Genomic DNA, 18,591 nt, shown 5'->3' on the forward strand with positions numbered 1-18,591 from the left:
GAATCATTGTATTTATTTTTATTTATTCACAGTATAACCAGGTGAACCCACTAGGTATAGGTACTTCTTTTTTCTGGTTAAGGTACCTGTTCAGAATTATACAACTTTGCAGACACACACTGAAGAAATCAAGCCTGTGACTACATGACAAAGCTCATTAGAAGATCATACCCTTTACACTTCCTCCAAAACTGGTAGATCATTAGAGATTCATACTAATAAAAATGATGAATCTTGCCTCATCTATAATAACCTTCTACTCTTTTACAATAAAATGATTTGACTATATCTTTATGTATATACTATTACAGCATCAGAAATAGAGCTGATTGTCAAAATAAAAGCAAATGTCATAGTTTAAGTACTTGCTCATGTAATGTGCACGCAAATACAGAATATGAAAAGGTATCCTGGGGTGTGGTCAAGATGGCGAGCAGTTAACAGAACTGTTTTTGGCTCTAATTCCTTTTAACTTTTCTGACAGAATTTTTACTACAAAACTCAAATAGAGTGTTTCAAAACTTGATGGATTTATAGAACATCTGCTAAAAGATTTATTATAAAAATAACAAGTTTGAAACTCTTTTAATTGCTTTTTTGCTGTCAAGAAGACTAGAAAGATCTAATTTTCAAAGAATGAGCCACTCTAAGCCCAATGCACTAGACAGTACAATGAAAAAAGACATACAGGTTATACTATGTAACATTACTGAGTTATCTGTAAAGATAGATAAATTAGAAAGCAAAATGGACACATTTTAAGGAGGAATGTAAAAAAAGAAAAAACAAGTTGAAGTACTGAGTGAATCTTTTAAACAACAATCATCACAAATCTTGAGCATAAAAGAGGCAAAGAGTGATTTTGATGGAAGATTACTTGAAAATGAGAATAACACTGAATTTCTTCTGAAACAAAACAACTTATTCCCAGAAAAAATAGAAGACTTTGAGAACAGATCTAGAAGAAATAAAATCAAGATTTATAGGATTCCTGAAAATGAAGAGGGAGACAGTATGATTCAATTGCTTAATACATGGCTGTCTAAAACTTTGAACCTGCCTGATGCTTTATCCTTTGGTATAGAAAAGAATAAATCACTTAACGACTCATCTTTAAAAAAACCTTCTTCGCCAAGGTCAGTGATTGTAAGATTTTTTCTCAAGTCAAGATAAGGATTTAGTCTTAAAAGCTGCATGGACTAATTATCCAGTTAAAGTTAAAGAAAATACTATAAGATTTGACAATGACTATTCAACATTAGAGATGTCAAAGAGAAAAGCATGTTTGCCACTTGCTAAAAGCTTAAAGAATAACAATATTAAAGTACAAATCTTGTTTCCAGCAGAAATAAGGGTTCACCTTCCAGAAGGAAAGAAGATTGTTAACATCTTAGAAAAGGCAATAGACTTTATACAGAAAAATACAATCCTAGAAAAAACAGAAGAAATGGACTAGAATCTATCAACTTCTTTGAAGAGGAATGCAACAAGAGATGGTCAGTTAATAAAAGATGAAAACAGTAAAATAACTGAAGGACAAATGAAAATGAATGTATTTCATGGTTATGAATTCTTATTAATTTAAATAAGTGTTTGAATACTTAATAAACAGGTGCTGAAGATTACTTTTTACAAGATAAATAATGTCTTTCTTTCCCGACTTCAAACGGTTAATTGTTCTCTTTTTAAAATGTTAGAGTTTGATTCTTTTAGCTATATATGAAATTAAAGGCACTTATTTTTATTTAAGATTAAACATGTTAAACTATTCATTTTATTAAAAATGAATCATTATTATGATGAAAATTCTGTTAGGTGGCACATTTTCTGATATCTTGGCATAGTTGAGTAATGTACTATTAAATATAATGCAAGATGCAACAAATGACACTAACAAGGCATGTTAAGTTGCATTATGGGTTCTTAAAATGGTTTAGTAGTGTGATACTGATAGTATACTTGACATGCAATAGCACCCAGGAAAGACATGCTATGTTATAAACAAAGGATAAAATTATAGCTTCTTACATACATAAAATTATTATTGGAATGATACCAAATAATTAGAGTAACATTCACACTTTTACAAGTTAAACCTGGATCAAACATAATTGGCATTCTTTTAATGCAAGTCTATTTGCTATGTCTCCTTTAAAAATGGCAGTGTGCTTAAACATATCATACAAAGAATGCATACTGAATCATTAAATTTTATTTATTTAAATAAAATAGCTTTTTAGTGGTTAAAGTACTTTGAATGCTTTTTGTTGATTTTTTAGTGGTTTGGAGGGGTTTGAGGGATTGTTGTGTAATGTAGTGGTGGCTTGGATTCATGTGTGAGCATTTCTATGTGAATTGTAACTGATGGCCTGTTCATTTTCAAGCTCTTATCATGAAAACCAGCTTGAAACAACGTATTCATGAGTACTTTTGTGATGCTGCTGGAGTTCTGAACATTCTAATAACTTCTTCCTGTCTAAAAGTAAATCATCATAATATTTTGAATCATATGCTAAGATATCAAAGACTGCAAGTTAGATAATAAGCAAAAGACAGTGAATTGCATTCTAATCCACTGTCAGTTATATAGTTCTGAATGCTTGCTACTGATAGTATACTTGACATGCAATAGCACCCAGGAAAGTTATGCTATGTTATAAACAAAGTATACAAATCTAGTTTCTTACATATATAAAAGTTATTATTGGAATGTTATCAAATAATTAGAGTAACATTCACACTTTTACAAGTTAAACCTGCATCACACATAACTGTCATTGTTTTAATACAAGTTTATATGCTATGTCTCCTTTAAAAAATGACAGTGTGCTTTATATTAAACATCTAATACAAATAGTGCTTACTGAATCATTAAATGTTATTTCTTTAAATACAATAGCTTTTTAGTGGTTAACATTTTTGAAGAGGGCCAAAGAGGCACTCTGCTTGACCTGCATGGGCAGTCTATTCCAGAGTCTGGGGAGTCTCTGGGTCAGGAACCTATTCCTCCAGCATGTTTTGTTTATTGTGATGACAAGGTTTAGATCCCTGGAGTGTGTGTCTCTGAGGAATTGAGATTTCTTTCAGTGTAGCATGTTCAACACCTCTGGGTTTGATATGACCTTGAATGTTAAGCAGAGATCACCTCTGAGTAGATGATATGCGACAGAGTATAGCTGGAGTTTTTTTAGATGGTCAGCATAGGGTATCTGCTTTAAGCCTATGATTCTTTTAGTGATGTATTTTTGTGGCCTTTATAGTTGTTGCAGATGTCTTGAGAGGTACATACCAAATGGGGTATTGTATTCTATAATGGGTCTAATAAGGGATGAGTACAGTGGGACAATGACCTCCTTTTTTCTGGATGAAAAGCCCTTAGTGATGAAATGTGCCACATTGAAGGATTTCCTGACTGTTGCGGCGATGTGGTTATTGAAGGTGAGACCACTGTCAACCTTGTCCCTAAGTCTCTTATCACACTTTTGGTGTTTAGTGTACTACCACATATATGGTAATTCATGGGTACATGTTTTTCCCAAAGGGGATAACTATACATTTCTTGGCATTGAGCTTGAGCCCATGGTTCTGGCACCAAGCATCTGTTTCTGTAAGGCCCTTTTGTAGAATATCCACATAATTTGTGGATTCAGTAATGGCTCCCAGTTTGCAGTCATCTGCAAATTTTGTTAGACAGAGTCCCTTAGTGTTGGCCTGTACTTCAGAGAAGTAGATTCCAAACAAGAGTGGTCCCATACTGAACCCTGAGGTACTCCACTTGTCACTTGTCTGGAGCTGGATTTTGAGTTGGCTATGTTTACATTATGACTACTACAGTATGACATTACAGAATTACTTCTAATTGCACACCAGGCAAAAGAGGAATACATTTATTCCATTATATAGGGAATGCTGAGAAGCAACCATGAGAATCAAACTACTGTACCCAGATATCTTAAAAATATTTTTCCCTGGAAGAACAAACATTTTCATGAAGTACATGCTATGGAAGAAATACAAAAGTTTGTCCAACAAAAAATGAGATGTGAAACAGAAAAAGATTCTGCTTCTTGTTCATCTCATAATAAAGACCACAGAAAAATGGTGCTAGTGTAACCTTTCCCATTGATTCAATAGAAAATGCTTGAGAGATGGAAAAAAGCACAGGAGTTGACTATAAGAATTGAGAGAGCACTGGAGATGAAGCAAAGACAAAGTTTGGGAGATGGAGATGAACAGGAATAGAACATGAATATCTGGAAATATTGGACTTTCTTGGAATTTGTTAAACTTGTAGGGGACTGTAAAGCATATGCCCTACTTCATGTCATTAATGCTTGGAGACTAAAATCATTAACTTGGAAACTGACAAATGTGGAATTAAAAAATAATAATTACATTTGTGAAACAGAACAGAACAAGAAAATCTGGAAATATTGGACTTATTTGGACTTTATTAAACTTGTAGGGGATTCTAAAGCATATGCCCTCCTTCATTTCATTAATGTTTGGAAAAACTTTCAGGACAGAGTTAACTGTATGTAAAACCATTTTTTTCTAGACAATATTACTTAAGTGGTGCAGTGCATGCTTTTATCTGCATGTTAGAAAGTAAAGTTTTTTCAGTTATTTTTAAGAATAATGGGGATACTAATGTAAATAGGTACTTTTGTTTATTCTTTTTGTCTCACTTCTTCTCTCTTTCTCCTTGTTCAGTTTTAAGAAATGTAGGCACTGCAATAAAAAAAAAAAAAAAAACAAACAAAACATGAATCTGGTTAAAAAAGTATGAAAAAAGAAAAAAATAGTGTGCTTTCTCATTCTTGCATAGGGGAATGACTGAATTAAGGCAATTAGCTTTATATAGTAAAATTTTTTAACACAGAGCAAGCAAATGAAAAAGAATACTGAATATTATAAGGACTTTTTAGTACACAGTCCTGTATCTGGTTCTCATGTTATTAGCAGACAATCTGATAAATAGAAATGGCTTGGAGAAAATGCTTTCTGAAAGCATTCAAGTGTTTTCCCAGCTGGGAGAGCTATAAAGATAAGACAAAAAATAGACAGCACTTAGAATCACAGGCTCTACTATGCATCTTAGCATGGATAATATTTCTTTCTGTTTAACTTGAGTCTGTGTGTATCTGTCAGTTTGAAACTTTTGTTCCTATTTGGGAGGGTAAAACTTTAATATTTGAAGATGTATATAGTTTTGTGTGTTATTATAATCTTAGTAGGTTTTAGGGGGTTATTGTGTATTTTTATTTGAGGGCTTTCACACAAAGTTCTGCAAGATGTGACATAAGCTCAAATGGAGATGGCAAAAAACAACTGCATAAAAGATTAACCTGCCAAACAGTGCATGCATGTAACACAAAAGCTGGAATTAGACATTTAACAAAAAAACTGTTATACATAAAAGGTAAGAATTATAATCCCTCAAGAATATAATTCTTTCTATAATATATTCAAATGTTAATGGTTTCACAGATAAATACAAAGAGAAAGAGAAATGAATTGTATTAAAAACATGGAGTGCAAATAGCTACATTACAGCAGACACACTTGGAAAGAACTGAACATGTGAATTTGATAAAGAAAAGTTTTCAGGATGGTTATTCAGTGGAATACCTGGGGCAAAGGAAGAAAAGAGTACTTATATTAATTGGAAGAGGACTCCAATAGTAGTTGAAGAGAAAAAAAAAGGAATAATGAAAACGTTGTAGTACTAAGGGGCTACTGGCAAGGGAAGAGGATTACACTGGCATGTATTTATATTCCACAGAAAACTGCTACATGGAGCTGAAGAGAATTCTTGCAGAAATAATTAGCTTTCAGCAAGGAATATTACTTATAGGTGGGGACTGGAATTTGATTTGACCCAGTGAAGATGTGTCCAGGGGCCCAGAAAGGAAAATATAACAAAGGAAGGTAGATTTCTTAAAGAAATTTATGAAAATATTTGATATGGAAATTGTGAATGCAGTACTAGGAATTCGGAGTGAATTTACATATTAATCCCCAAGATACAAAAACTGGGCTAGGCTAGACAAAATCTACATTTCACAAGAACATGTACATTTAATTGAAGATCTTGATAAGCACCCAGTAACTATTTCAGATTATGCAGCAATAATAACTAAAATAAAAACATAGGGTAATGAAATAAAAATGAGACACTTGTACTTTCTCATCTTTCTGTTGAAAAGGCAGGAATTTAAGGAATGTGTAGTGGAAATTATTTAAGAGTATTACAGAAGATAGAAATGTCTGAAAATATAGCTAGGGAGTAGGATAAAATTAAAGTGGAATTTAAAAATAAGGTGGAAATAAAAGAAAGGGGGATATGGTTAAGAAGTAACACAAATTATTTAGAGGAACTGGCAAATTTTAAAGTATTGAAAAATAGGGGGATCTCACAAAACAAGAAGAGGAGCAGCTACAGAATGCTAAACAGAAAATTAGGGATTACTTCAATAATATGCATGAGTTTAGAAAGATTGCTGTTAAGCAGCTTTCTTTTATAATAGTGCTAGAGCACAAAAACTTTTAGCACAATAACTCAGGCAGCAGAAAGTAGAAAGAGCAGTCACCAAGTTTAGAGAGCCTATAATAAGGAACAAAACAAGGGATCCTGTAGAAGTATTAGAAATATTTTAGAAATGCTATGAAAGTCTATATAAAGCAGAGAAATATGGAAATCAAGAAAAGGTACAAATGAAAAGGTTTATGGAGGAATTAAATATGCCAAGGCTAGATGGAGACAATGCTCAATTGCTAACAGGATAGGAGGAGATGAAATAAAAATGGTAATGCATAACCAACATACAGGAAAGTCTCCAGGAATAGATGGTATTCCTGTGGAAGTTTGGAAGCTAGGAGGGAAAAACTGATAAAGATCTGGAAGGTTTAGTTTAACAGCATTTTAAGAGGAAGAGAAGTACCAACATCCTGGGAAAAAGTGGTAGTAGCTGTAATATCTAAAGAGGGTAAAGATCCATCAGATCCAGCTTCATACAGGGCCTTTTTAATACTAAATCATGATTATAAAGTGTTTATGTCTGGAATAGCTAAAAGAATGGCAAAAATCTTGAACTTAAGATTTAATCATAATAAAACAAGTACATTATTAATTCATGAAATATTAAAAAAATCATATAAAAATATTCTAACTTCAATTGAAATAGCAATCAAATGAAATATCTTAGCATAACCGTTATGCCTAATAATAAAGAAATGATACAAACAAAATTTCAACAGGTTGTTAATAAAATTTTAAGTTTAGTCACAAATTGGAATAAATTCTTCTTTACCATGGAAGAATGATTAATGCTTATTAAGATGGTAATTCTCCCTAAAATATTGTTTGTCTTACAATATTTAGTACTATCTCCACCAAAAAAATTGATGAAGATAAATAATATTTTACTTACATTTTTTGACAACCTAATAAACCAAGGGTTTTATTTGATTGGCACATAAAAGTTTGGGAAATTGGTGGAATAGGATTCCCTGATATTCAATTGTATGCTACTTCAACAACTGCAAAAGTTATAGTGCTGTGGATAAATTCATCTTATAATTCAAAATGGAAACATACATCAAGAAATATTATTAGCAAATATATCACAACCAGTCATAAATAAATAAATAGTTCCTAATAATTTTATCTGGTTATTAAAAGATTTTTTGCATAAATGGTATTACACCCTATTTCCAAATTGTCTATTTAAACAGCATCATTTCCTTTTCCTAAAGTTCACATATTCTAACCATTGTATTAAATACTTAATATTGTCTGTGTTTCCAATTGCATATATAGCTGACTGCATAGAAACTCATAACTTCAACAAAATGCTAGTATTGAAACAACAAAGCAAATTAATTTATGGTACTGATATATATATATATATATATATATATATATATATATATATATATATATATATATACTTTTGAAAATTTAAGGTCCAAAGGTCCAAATATAATTAAGATTATGAGAATTGGTTAATTTTGCAAATATTTAGAAACTTTGTGAACACAGAGATTAATACGATATTTAACCTAGATAAGAAATTGTTCTCCAAATTATTGGAATTCTTAAATAATAATATTGCAATGAAAAATAAATATTTGTCACAAATGTATTAAATTCTTAAGTTAGATTTCACATATTAAAAAAAAATATTTAGGAATTGCTCCTCAAAATTTAATAATGAAGACTTCTCTGAAGAATATAACATTGAAGTCTACAGACAAAACTATATCTTCATTATACTGGAAAATTTTTACTTGGAAATTCTTATGCAGAGCTTTAGTCACTCCTAACAAAATTACAGCAAATAGAATTAAATGCTGGGGATGTGATTCTGAAATAATAGCTGAATGGTTGCATATGGTATATGAATATAAAGTCATCTCCCTTTTTGGAAAGAAATTAACTTCATTCAAGCTCTATGGTCCGATGGATGCAATAGCTCTAAATCTTTAGTTTTATTTAATGCTCCAATTCCTGAGATAATTCCAAAAACCCAAGTGCCTCTTCTTTGGTCAATTCTTACTACTACTAGAAAAGTAATTACTAAAAAATTGGAAAAATAAAGTTACCCCCTAGTGCTGAATTTATTAGTATGGCAAAAATAGTTTGTAGTAGTGGATTGTATACTATAAAGATTAGATCTTCTTACACATTCATATAAATATTGGCTTAAACTTATAGACTTGCTTGAAAAATATTAATTGTTGATATGTATAACTTTGATGTATCGATCAGCTGGGGGCCTATGTTTGTTTTATAATTGATTTGTTTTTTATTGTTTAAAACCAAATAAAAACATACCCTAAGTGACCTTGGGAATGTAACTACTAAAACAGTAGACAACCAACTCATACCTAATTTCTGGAATTGCAGAAAGACAAACAGCCTGTGGGAGTTACTAATTTCATACCTAAGTGTGGCCATTAGAAGGCTTTACAAAACATAGAGAAATACTCCTCAAAAATACACATTAAGAACAGTTCCAAACACACGCATACCCTGTTTCTATAAATTCTGATTGCTCCTGAAAGACCTGTTTTAAGAATGTCGGCAGAACCATTTTTGGTGTGAATAAAAGCATGCACATTCATATAACTTGTCATGTCAGGAAGACATGAGTACTAGAATAAGGAGTACAATATAAGACTTGTGAAACAGAGGCATAATGGATGTTTGTTTGAACTGTTTTTGAAGCCCTTAAGGTCATATAGTGATCTAGTGGATTCTGGTTGTACATTCCAACATACTGTTTTAAAAAGGCACAATCTGTTGAGATCAGTTTGAATGGGGTTTTTACTAACTGCAAAGTTTAACTTGATCTAAGAGAATGCAATTGTTCTCTGATACATAATTGTTTTTTAGTCATAGTCGGTAGCTTTTAAACATAAGCTGGAAAATGAATGTAGCTGTCTAGGTGGATGAGAAGGCTATATGTAGCCATCTACATTTATGTGGTGTGGCATAGGGTGTTCGCTAGAACTGGCAAGGTGTATAAATCTCAGTATTTTGTTTTGAGTAGCTTGAATTAAAGGGATTAAAGAGATGTTTCAAGATGAGTAGGATGTAATGAAAGGGAGAGCATATTGCAGTCTGTGGAGCAGAATGCTGACTGCAATAGCTTGCTGATTTCTGGAGTGAGTAAATATGATATTCTGTAGAAGATTTTTAGTTGTTTGATGTTAAAACTATTCCACCAAAGGTTAGTGATAGGATGAGATAGCTTTGACTACAGTAAGTCCGGTAGCTTTAGAGAGAGAGAGAGAGAGAGAGAGAGAGAGAGAGACAGAGACAGAGACAGAGACAGAGAGAGAGAAAGGGAGAGAGTTTCTGAGCAGGAGGTTTTTATGCATCTTTTTATAACTTCCCTTAGACATTATGAAAAAGTGAGATATTTGTCCTTCTGTCCACTTCCAGAAAGAATGACTATGATCAGGTTATTGTGTTGGTTGAGTGCTTACCTATACCGTGCATTGAGCTGGGAAGAGTTTTGCTTGACCCAGTCTTCTGAGTATGAGAGGCCTTTCTGCAGTTCAGCTTGTACCTAAGAATTGCTGCGACCTGTGGCAGGTAGGGCTACATAATCTGCATTCTGAATTATTTGCAGATTTCCAAAAACCTAACATGTCAATAAAACAAATGAAGAACAGTGAGGAGTCCATTACTCACCCTTGTAGTATATCATTGTGTCTTGTTTTTTTTTTTTTTCACAAATAGTGTTTTATCCAGTGAGATGAAAGATTCCTCAGAATCAAGAGTGTGGACTTCTTAGAATAAACAATTAGACACCATGATGCCAAAAGCTTTGTTGAAATCAATGAATCAACCAGTGGTACTATTAACTTGATTTATAGCTAAGTAGATCTATATGTTTTTTGAACAAGGGCAGTGTTAGTTCCATGTGCATGGAATAACCCATGCTGGCTAGTAGTAAGAAAAAAATCCCTGCTGGCTGAGGAAGGCACTGATATGAGTATATGTGTAGTAGTTTAGCTAGAAGTCAAAGATTAGAGATAGATTTACAGTTTTCAAGTTTCAAATTTCTGAAGGAAGATTATACAAGAATTTTTCTATAAGTTGGTGAACCTACCCTTGGTGAGGGCCTTGTGAAACAATAGAATAATGTAGAGCAATTTTGATTGCTGGCATATTTAGGAAACAAGGGCAAACAAACTGAGATCCCTTTGTTCTGTTTGTTTTTTTAAGAGTGTCTGAGGCTAGTACGTTTAGAACTCAGTTGAATGTTGTTCAACAGGAAGTTTTAATATTTTCACACTTTATATTGAGCAAGATTGGCTGTTAAAGCAAGTAACAAAGCAGTCTGCCAAGATTTCTTTGTCTAAACTTAGTGATGCATCAGAATTAGTATCGCGATTAAGGTGTTGACATTCCTATAGAATGATTTTGGGTTTGATATTGGAGTATTTGGAAGGCTTTGTGTTTTGATGGCTTCCTAGCATTTATTTTTAAACTCTCTATGCATTTGGATGAATACAAACAATAGTACAGGAGTAGGTATACCCTGCTTTCTCTCCTTTTAGAAGAACAATTCTAATATTTTGGGGTGATCTGGATGGCAGAGTTGGCATAATGGTTAAGGTCTTCACCTCCCATGTACAAGGTACATGTTTTGATTCTGGCCTCTGGTCAATGCTTGTATGGATTTTGCATATTCTCTGTGGGGTTCCTCCCACCTCCCAAAAACATGTTGAGCATTTCCACCTCAGACTCACCCAAGAATGGAGTTGTAGGCAGCAGCATAAACTCTAGATGGTGTCTATCGGGGGAAGAGTTGTGTAGACCAGCAACTTTGGTCATCAGCTGTGCTGTGCAGCATCCTCTAGATAGGAAATTATGGATCACAGACTGAGCTCACTGTCAGGGCTAACCACTCAATGGTGTAAAAACATGGCTCTAGCCGATCACATTGACTGTTGCCAAAAATGGGTATGGGTATTTACCGGCAATAAGTATGTTAATGTTTACTGTTGATGAGTGGGTTGAGGCCCCAGCCTATGTCAGGGACCCATGCTAATGATAGGAGGGGTCTATGTGCTCTTGTTGCCAATGTGTGCTCACTGTGAACCCTGCAGCCCTGAGTCAATACGCTACTGGCTGGCCAGTAACCACTTGTCAAGCTTAGGTACCTGGTATAGCTTTGTTGTGTGAAAGGAAAACTAATCAATCTGCCAAACATGAACTAAAGATTACTACATTCAGTATAGGTTCATTGCAATGCTGGAGGTTGGAAGTGGATGACATGATAGTAGAAGGAGGCTGGACATCCTTTGTATCTAGGAGACAAAGTAGTACAGCAAAGCTACTTGGCTTGGGGTCCAGATTCTACTATATAAGACAAACCATGAGAGCAGAATTTCAGGATACAAAGCTTTATTCCGGTACCTCGGCCCAATGGCCTTCAAAGGAATAAAAAACACTTCACCAGAGACCATATATATACTGGTGCTACATATCAATTAAACAATTGCATAATTAAATAATTAGGAAGAGATTCAGCACATACCAAGAATTAAAGAAACAAACACAATTCTTGAAACCACTAACAATAGAATAAATAGTGTATCAAAAAGCTACTAGATATTTAAATTCACTTCTAGATTTAAACCTCTAGGTTTCAAAGTACTATATTTCAGAATAAATCTACTCTCTAAATTTAGTAAACTTTGTAAAAAATTGCCTCCAGAATATACACTTGGTTTAGCCAAAGCACATTGTTGTTTATATAGTTGGTTGTGACTGTGCTTTGCCTAAATATTATATTGGCCAGACAAAACGCCAACTTAAAATTCGTATATTAGAACACATTGGTGATGTACGTAATGCTAGAATGAATAGTCCCATATTTGAACATTTTCATAATGTACATAATGGGTCAGTTGACTCATTATATTTTTGTGCTTTGGCTAAACCAAGTGTATATTCTGGAGGCAATTTTTTACAAAGTTTACTAAATTTAGAGAGTAGATTTATTCTGAAATATAGTACTTTGAAACCTAGAGGTTTAAATCTAGAAGTGAATTTAAATATTTAGTAGCTTTTTGATACACTATTTATTCTATTGTTAGTGGTTTCAAGAATTGTGTTTGTTTCTTTAATTCTTGGTATGTGCTGAATCTCTTCCTAATTATTTAATTATGCAATTGTTTAATTGATATGTAGCACCAGTATATATATGGTCTCTGGTGAAGTGTTTTTTATTCCTTTGAAGGCCATTGGGCCGAGGTACCGGAATAAAGCTTTGTATCCTGAAATTCTGCTCTCGTGGTTTGTCTTATATCGTTTTGCTGCTGTTGGTTCCTGTCCAGATTCTACTACTCAGAAAGAGGACAGACTTGACATGGTGTAGGAATTCCAGTGAGGGAGTGGCTTCAGAGGATGGTGAGGGATGTTATCAGAATTAGTGACATATTCATGGCAATCACACTCTAGTGTAAGGAGAGGGCAGTATTCATAATCTCAGCCTATGCCCCACAGCAGCGTTATGACAGAGAGAAAAAGAGTGCATTCAGGCAGCAGTTACATGACATACCAGATAAAGCAGGACAGCATTAATTCAGGACAGACAGAACAGGATATGAGGACTGCCTAAGTTCACATGGGTGGGCAACAGGAATAAAGAAAGAGATGGAGACCATTCTAGAATTCTGCCTGGCAAAGGCTTGATGGCAATCAATACATGGTTCAGCAAAAGGGACAGTCATAAGATCACATGCGAGAGAGACCAGCATGCAACTTAGGTAGACTTCCTTTTAGTAAAAAAAGGGGACTTGGGTTGAATCAGCAATTGCAAAGTCATCCCCAGTGAAACAGACAGCTCACAGCTTAAGCCACTGGCTGCAACAATCAGTTACTAGCAGCATTTAGAGACGGAAGGCCCTGAGGTCAACAGAGACTAGGCTGAAGACCTGGAATTTGACTGGAGACAAATCACAAGAGTTCAAAGAAATACTCAAGGCTCTAGCACTTCAGGAAGAAAAGGAAATAGGTAGAGATGAAGAAGAATGGCAGAGCCTCAAAACAGCATAAGTTAGGACTACAGAACAGATATGCAGACAGGCCAAGTATGGAAATAGGATATATAAGGAAAGTTGGTGGTGGAATGCAAACATCTATGAAGTCATCAAAAGAAAGAAGGAGCGCAGGAAAAATGAGATGCAAAAAAAACAGAGTAGGCTAAGATGGAATAGTGGATTGGCTAACAAAGAGACTAAGAAAGTAGTTGTAGTGGCAAACAAGGCATCAGAGACACTTTACCAGATTCTGGAGAGTGGCTTAGTAAATGGCACAAAGAAAATGTATCAGGTTGCAAGGCAAAGACTCAAAAATAAAAAAGTAGTCATCAGACACCCTTCATATGGGATGCTAGCAAAAACCTGCTCACTAGTCTACAGGACATCAAAGGCAGATGGAAGGAACACTTCCAGCAGTTTCTGAATAAAGAAAACCCCACAGAATCTGTACTGCCCCAAACACAGCCTGTGATGAAAGAAGAAGTGGAGTGCACCCTAGAAGAAGTAAGAACAGCACTAAGGAAAATTAACTCAGGAAAAGCTGCAGGCTCAGATGCAGTCATGGTAGATATGATCAAGATGTTAAGATGTTAGGTGAATTAGGGTAGAAATGGCTCCTGAAGGTACTCATAGCAGTATAGGAGAAATGGCTCCTGAGGGTATTCATAGCAGTGTGGAGAGAAAGGCATTTCTCAGAAGATTGGAGAATAAGCATACTTGTGCCAGTGTACAAGAACAAAGGGGAAATTCACAACTGTGGGCAGTATAGAGCTATCAAACTCCTGTTACACTGCATGAAAGTTGTGGCGACAGTGATTGATAGACAAATGTACAGAGTGGTAGAAGGTAAGATGGGAAACAAGAAGTTTGGATTCAGATCAGGATGTAGTGCAAGTGACTCAATATTTGTATTGAGACAGATAGTTGAGAAGAAGCTAGAGATGTGGACAAAATTCAACTGGGCATTCTACGAACTGGGAGAAAACATATAACAAGGACCCAAGAAAGCTTATTTGAGAAGTACTGCGATGGTTCAAAGTTCCAGAAACAATAGTAGAAATTGGTGCAGGCTAAGTACAAGGACCCAATGGCACAAGTACGAGCAGTGCTTGGACTCATAGAAGAGTTCTTAGTGGGCTCAGAGTAAAGATCTGAGCCCACTGTTGTTCATACTGGTGATGGACTACATTAACAAACAGGTTGAAAGAAAACGATCAACGAAGTTGCTGTATGCAGATGTGGTATTATAGGTAAACTCTGAACAAGAACTTCAGCAAAGGACAAGGAAATGGAATGCTAAGCTAAAGGTTCATGGGATGAAATTAAATACAGATAAGACCGCTGTAAACACAACAAATGGGGGGAATCAAAAAAAGCTGATAAGTGAGATAGAAGGAAAATAGTGGAACAAGATATTGACTTCAAGTGCTTGGGAGAGATGTTTGAAGAGAAGGAAAGTCTGAATAGAAGGACAAAGCTAGAATCATTGGAGCTGCAGCCAAATGGCATACAGTGTCAGGGGTAGTCTAGGACAGAAGAATGCCAAAGAATCTGAAAAGTAAGGTGTACAAAACAGTGGTGAGTCGTACCACTTTATGGTACAGAAACCTGGGCAGAAAGGCGGAGCAGTTCATAGGTTCATAGGTAGGTACTAGGCTATCTGCCCAAAGGCATTTATAAGCCTAGCCGGAACGTGTTGGCTTTCGCCGGCTCTTAGATTAGTTCCCTGTGCCTCTCTCCAGCAAAGCCATTGAAGTGATCCCTGGGGTAAACTTTCTGTTTCCCATCCACTTGTCAAGGTTTCTCTTGAAGAGAGTTAGAGAGGAGCTCTGCCTAATGTAGATTGGAATCTTGTCCCAGAGCATGGGAAGTCTCTGGGACAGGAATCTATCCCTCTACCATGTCCTATTTATTGTTGTGGTGAGGTTTAGATCCCTGGAGCGTGTGGCTCGAAGGGATATGGTTTTCTTTTGGTGGAGCATGTCCATCAATTCTGGGTTGGACATGGCCTTGTATGTCAGGCAGAGATCATCTCTGAGTAGGCAGTATGCAACTGAGTACAGCTGGAGTTTCTTCAGTCGAGCTGCATAGGGCATCTGCTTGAGGCCAGTGATCCTCTTGGTGAGGTACTTCTGTGGTCTTTCCAGTTGTTGCAGGTGTCTTGTAATGTACATCCCAAATGGGGCATTGTACTCTGTGATGGGTCTGATGAGTGATGAGTAGAGGGGCCCAATGACCACTTTTGATCTGGATGCAAACCTTTTTGTGATTAGGTGGGCCACATAGAAGGATTTTCTAACCACTTTGGCAATATGATTATCAAAGGAGAGGTTACTATCTACTTGGGTCCCCAGATCCCTTATTATGTCTTCTGTATTTAGGGGGGCTACCACCTATGTGGTAGTTTGTGGGCACTTTGTTTTTTCCAAAGGGGATGACTATGCACATTTTGGCATTTAGCCTGAGGCCATGGTTTTGACACCAGGTATCTGTCTCAGTGAGACCCTTCTGGAGGATGTCTGTGTCAGCCAGAGAGCCAATTATAGCCCCTAGTTTGCAGTCGTCTGTGAACTTGATCAGCCATAGTTCTCCTGTGCTTGCCTGTACCTCTGAGAAGTATATGCCAAACAGGAGGGGTCCTAGGACTGAGCCCTGGGGAACACCACTTGTAACCGGTTTAGAGTCAGACCTAGCTCCTACAACACTTACCATGTGGGTTCTGTCCATGAGTCAGTTGGCAACCCATCTCATGACATAGGGGTTTATGTTCAGGCTGGTGAGCTTGCCTATAATACCCGAGTGGGAAATGGTGTCAAAGGCCTTTGCAAGGTCTAGGTAGGCTGTGTGGACCACCTTTCCCTCATCTATAGCCTTGGTAACTGTCTCAAAGAAGTCCACCAGGTTTAGGAGGCATGATCTGCCTTTAACAAAGCCGAACTGGATAGGGTCCAGTGTTTGGAGGTTCCCAATGTCTCTGTTAGTGAGATCCATGATGATGTGCTCCATCGCTTTGCAGATCAAGCTAGTCAGGCTTATAGGGTGATAGTTCCTGGGGTCTGTTGTGGCTCCACCTTTGTGGAGTGGAATAACCATTGCTGTTTGCCACTCTGTGGGCATGTAGCCTGTGGAGAGGCTGCGTTTAAACAGTGTGTTTAGGTGAGGGGTTAGTTCATCTTTGAGCTCATGTAGGATGCAGCCTGGGACACCGTCTGGTCCCATTGATGCTGTGTTTGTGGCTTTGGAGAGGGCTGTTTTAACCTGAGTGTCTGTGATTTCAGGGGCACTGCATTCTTCTGGTATAGTTATGGGCCCTTTTGGGGGTGAGAGGGCGGTGAAGTTTGCACTGAACCTGTCTGCCAGGATGCTGGCTATATTGGTTGGTTCAGTGTATTTTGTGCCATTCTGCACTAACTCCGAGCAGATCTGAGAATTGCCACTTAGATTATTGACATAGCTAAAGAATGCCTTGTGGTTATTTTTGGATTCCATGGCAATTTTTCTTTCGAAGCTAGCCTTGGATGATTTTATGAGGGAATGTAGTTTCTTGCTGATACTGATCAGGGATGTCTTCCCTTGTTGGGATTTTACTCTTTTCTGTACTAGTTTCCTCCTTCTATTGTATAGCTTGTTTATGGCAGGGGTCCACCACACTGGTTTCCTTTTCTTGGAGAAGTGAGTCTTAGTTTTGTTTGAGATAGCATGATCCATGCATTCTTGTAGGTGCCCGTAGAGTGCATTAGTAAAGGATTTTGCAGTTTGGACAGCATTATCCTTTAGCATGGGGACTTTGAAACTTTCCACCTCAGTCTTAAGTAATGTGAAGTTTGCTTTTGACAAGTTTTTCATGGTGGTTTCTTTGACCGGGGGTGGTGGCGGAATGTGGATATCCAGAGTGATTAGTCTATGGTCTGATCTATCCAGCAAGGGTTTGACCTCCGGTGTAGAACACCAGTCGCCCATGTTGGTAATGACCAGGTCCAGTATGTTGTCACCTCTGGTGGGGGTGTTGACCAGTTGATCTAGGGCATTTTAGTTTATAAATTTTAGGAAATGTTGGACAAGGGAGTTTGTACTTGAGTAGTTCTCCCAGTTAATGTTTGGGTGATTGAAATCACCCAATATTAGGGTGTTTGGTAGGACCTTTATGTTTCCCAGTGTTACCAGGAATATGGAGTGGGGGTCCTGGGACATGGTGGGTTATCTGTAGCAAGCTATAATTTTAATAATAGCTTTGCCCATTGTTAGTTGCACATGTATGATCTCTGAAGCATCATGCTGTGCCACTAACCTGGAGGTGTGGGTATCCTTGATGAATATCGATACTCCCCCGCCTTTTGTATTTCAGTTCGGGTTTTGTGGCCAAAATGTATGGTATGAGTTGTAGCCTGGTAGTGCTGGGGTGCTCTCTGGAGCCTTAAACCAGGTTTCTGTTACTGCACATATATCAATTTTCTCCATACTGAGGAGTGCATTGAGTGTGTGCATTGAGTGTGTGCATTTTGAGGTTTAGACTTCTGGCATTGAGTAGCATTACCCTCAGTTTTTTGTTACTTGTGCTATTTACAGTGGTGGGTTTGTCTTTTGAACCTTGCTTAAAAAAGGCACTATGGGGGTGGCAAGATCCTTGGCCAGTATTCGAAAGCCTAAGGGTGACAGGTGCAAGCTGTCTCTAGCGAAGCAACGTGGCTTGTCGAGCATGTCATCCCAGGCTGACAGACACTGGATCCCCTTTGACTGACACCAGAAGCTTAGCCAATTGTTGAAATTGATAATTTTTTCTCTGTACCGTGGTATCATTCTTGGTGAGGGCAGGATGCTACTCAGGGTCAGGGTCATACCGGCCTGGGCTACGTGAGCAGAGAGCTCCTCCATGTCTCTTTTCATGTAGTCCAGGGAGGTACGGCTCAGGTGATTCACACCAACATGGACAATGACAGAGTCATATTTGTACTTGTTCTGGAGTGACCTGAGTGCTTGTGTTATCTGGTGAATCCTGGCACCCGACAGACAGCTAACAGTAACCTT

The sequence above is a fragment of the Protopterus annectens genome, chromosome 2.part1 (assembly GCF_019279795.1).
Source record: "Protopterus annectens isolate FY-2018-M chromosome 2.part1, PAN1.0, whole genome shotgun sequence".
Lineage (NCBI taxonomy): Eukaryota > Metazoa > Chordata > Ceratodontiformes > Protopteridae > Protopterus > Protopterus annectens.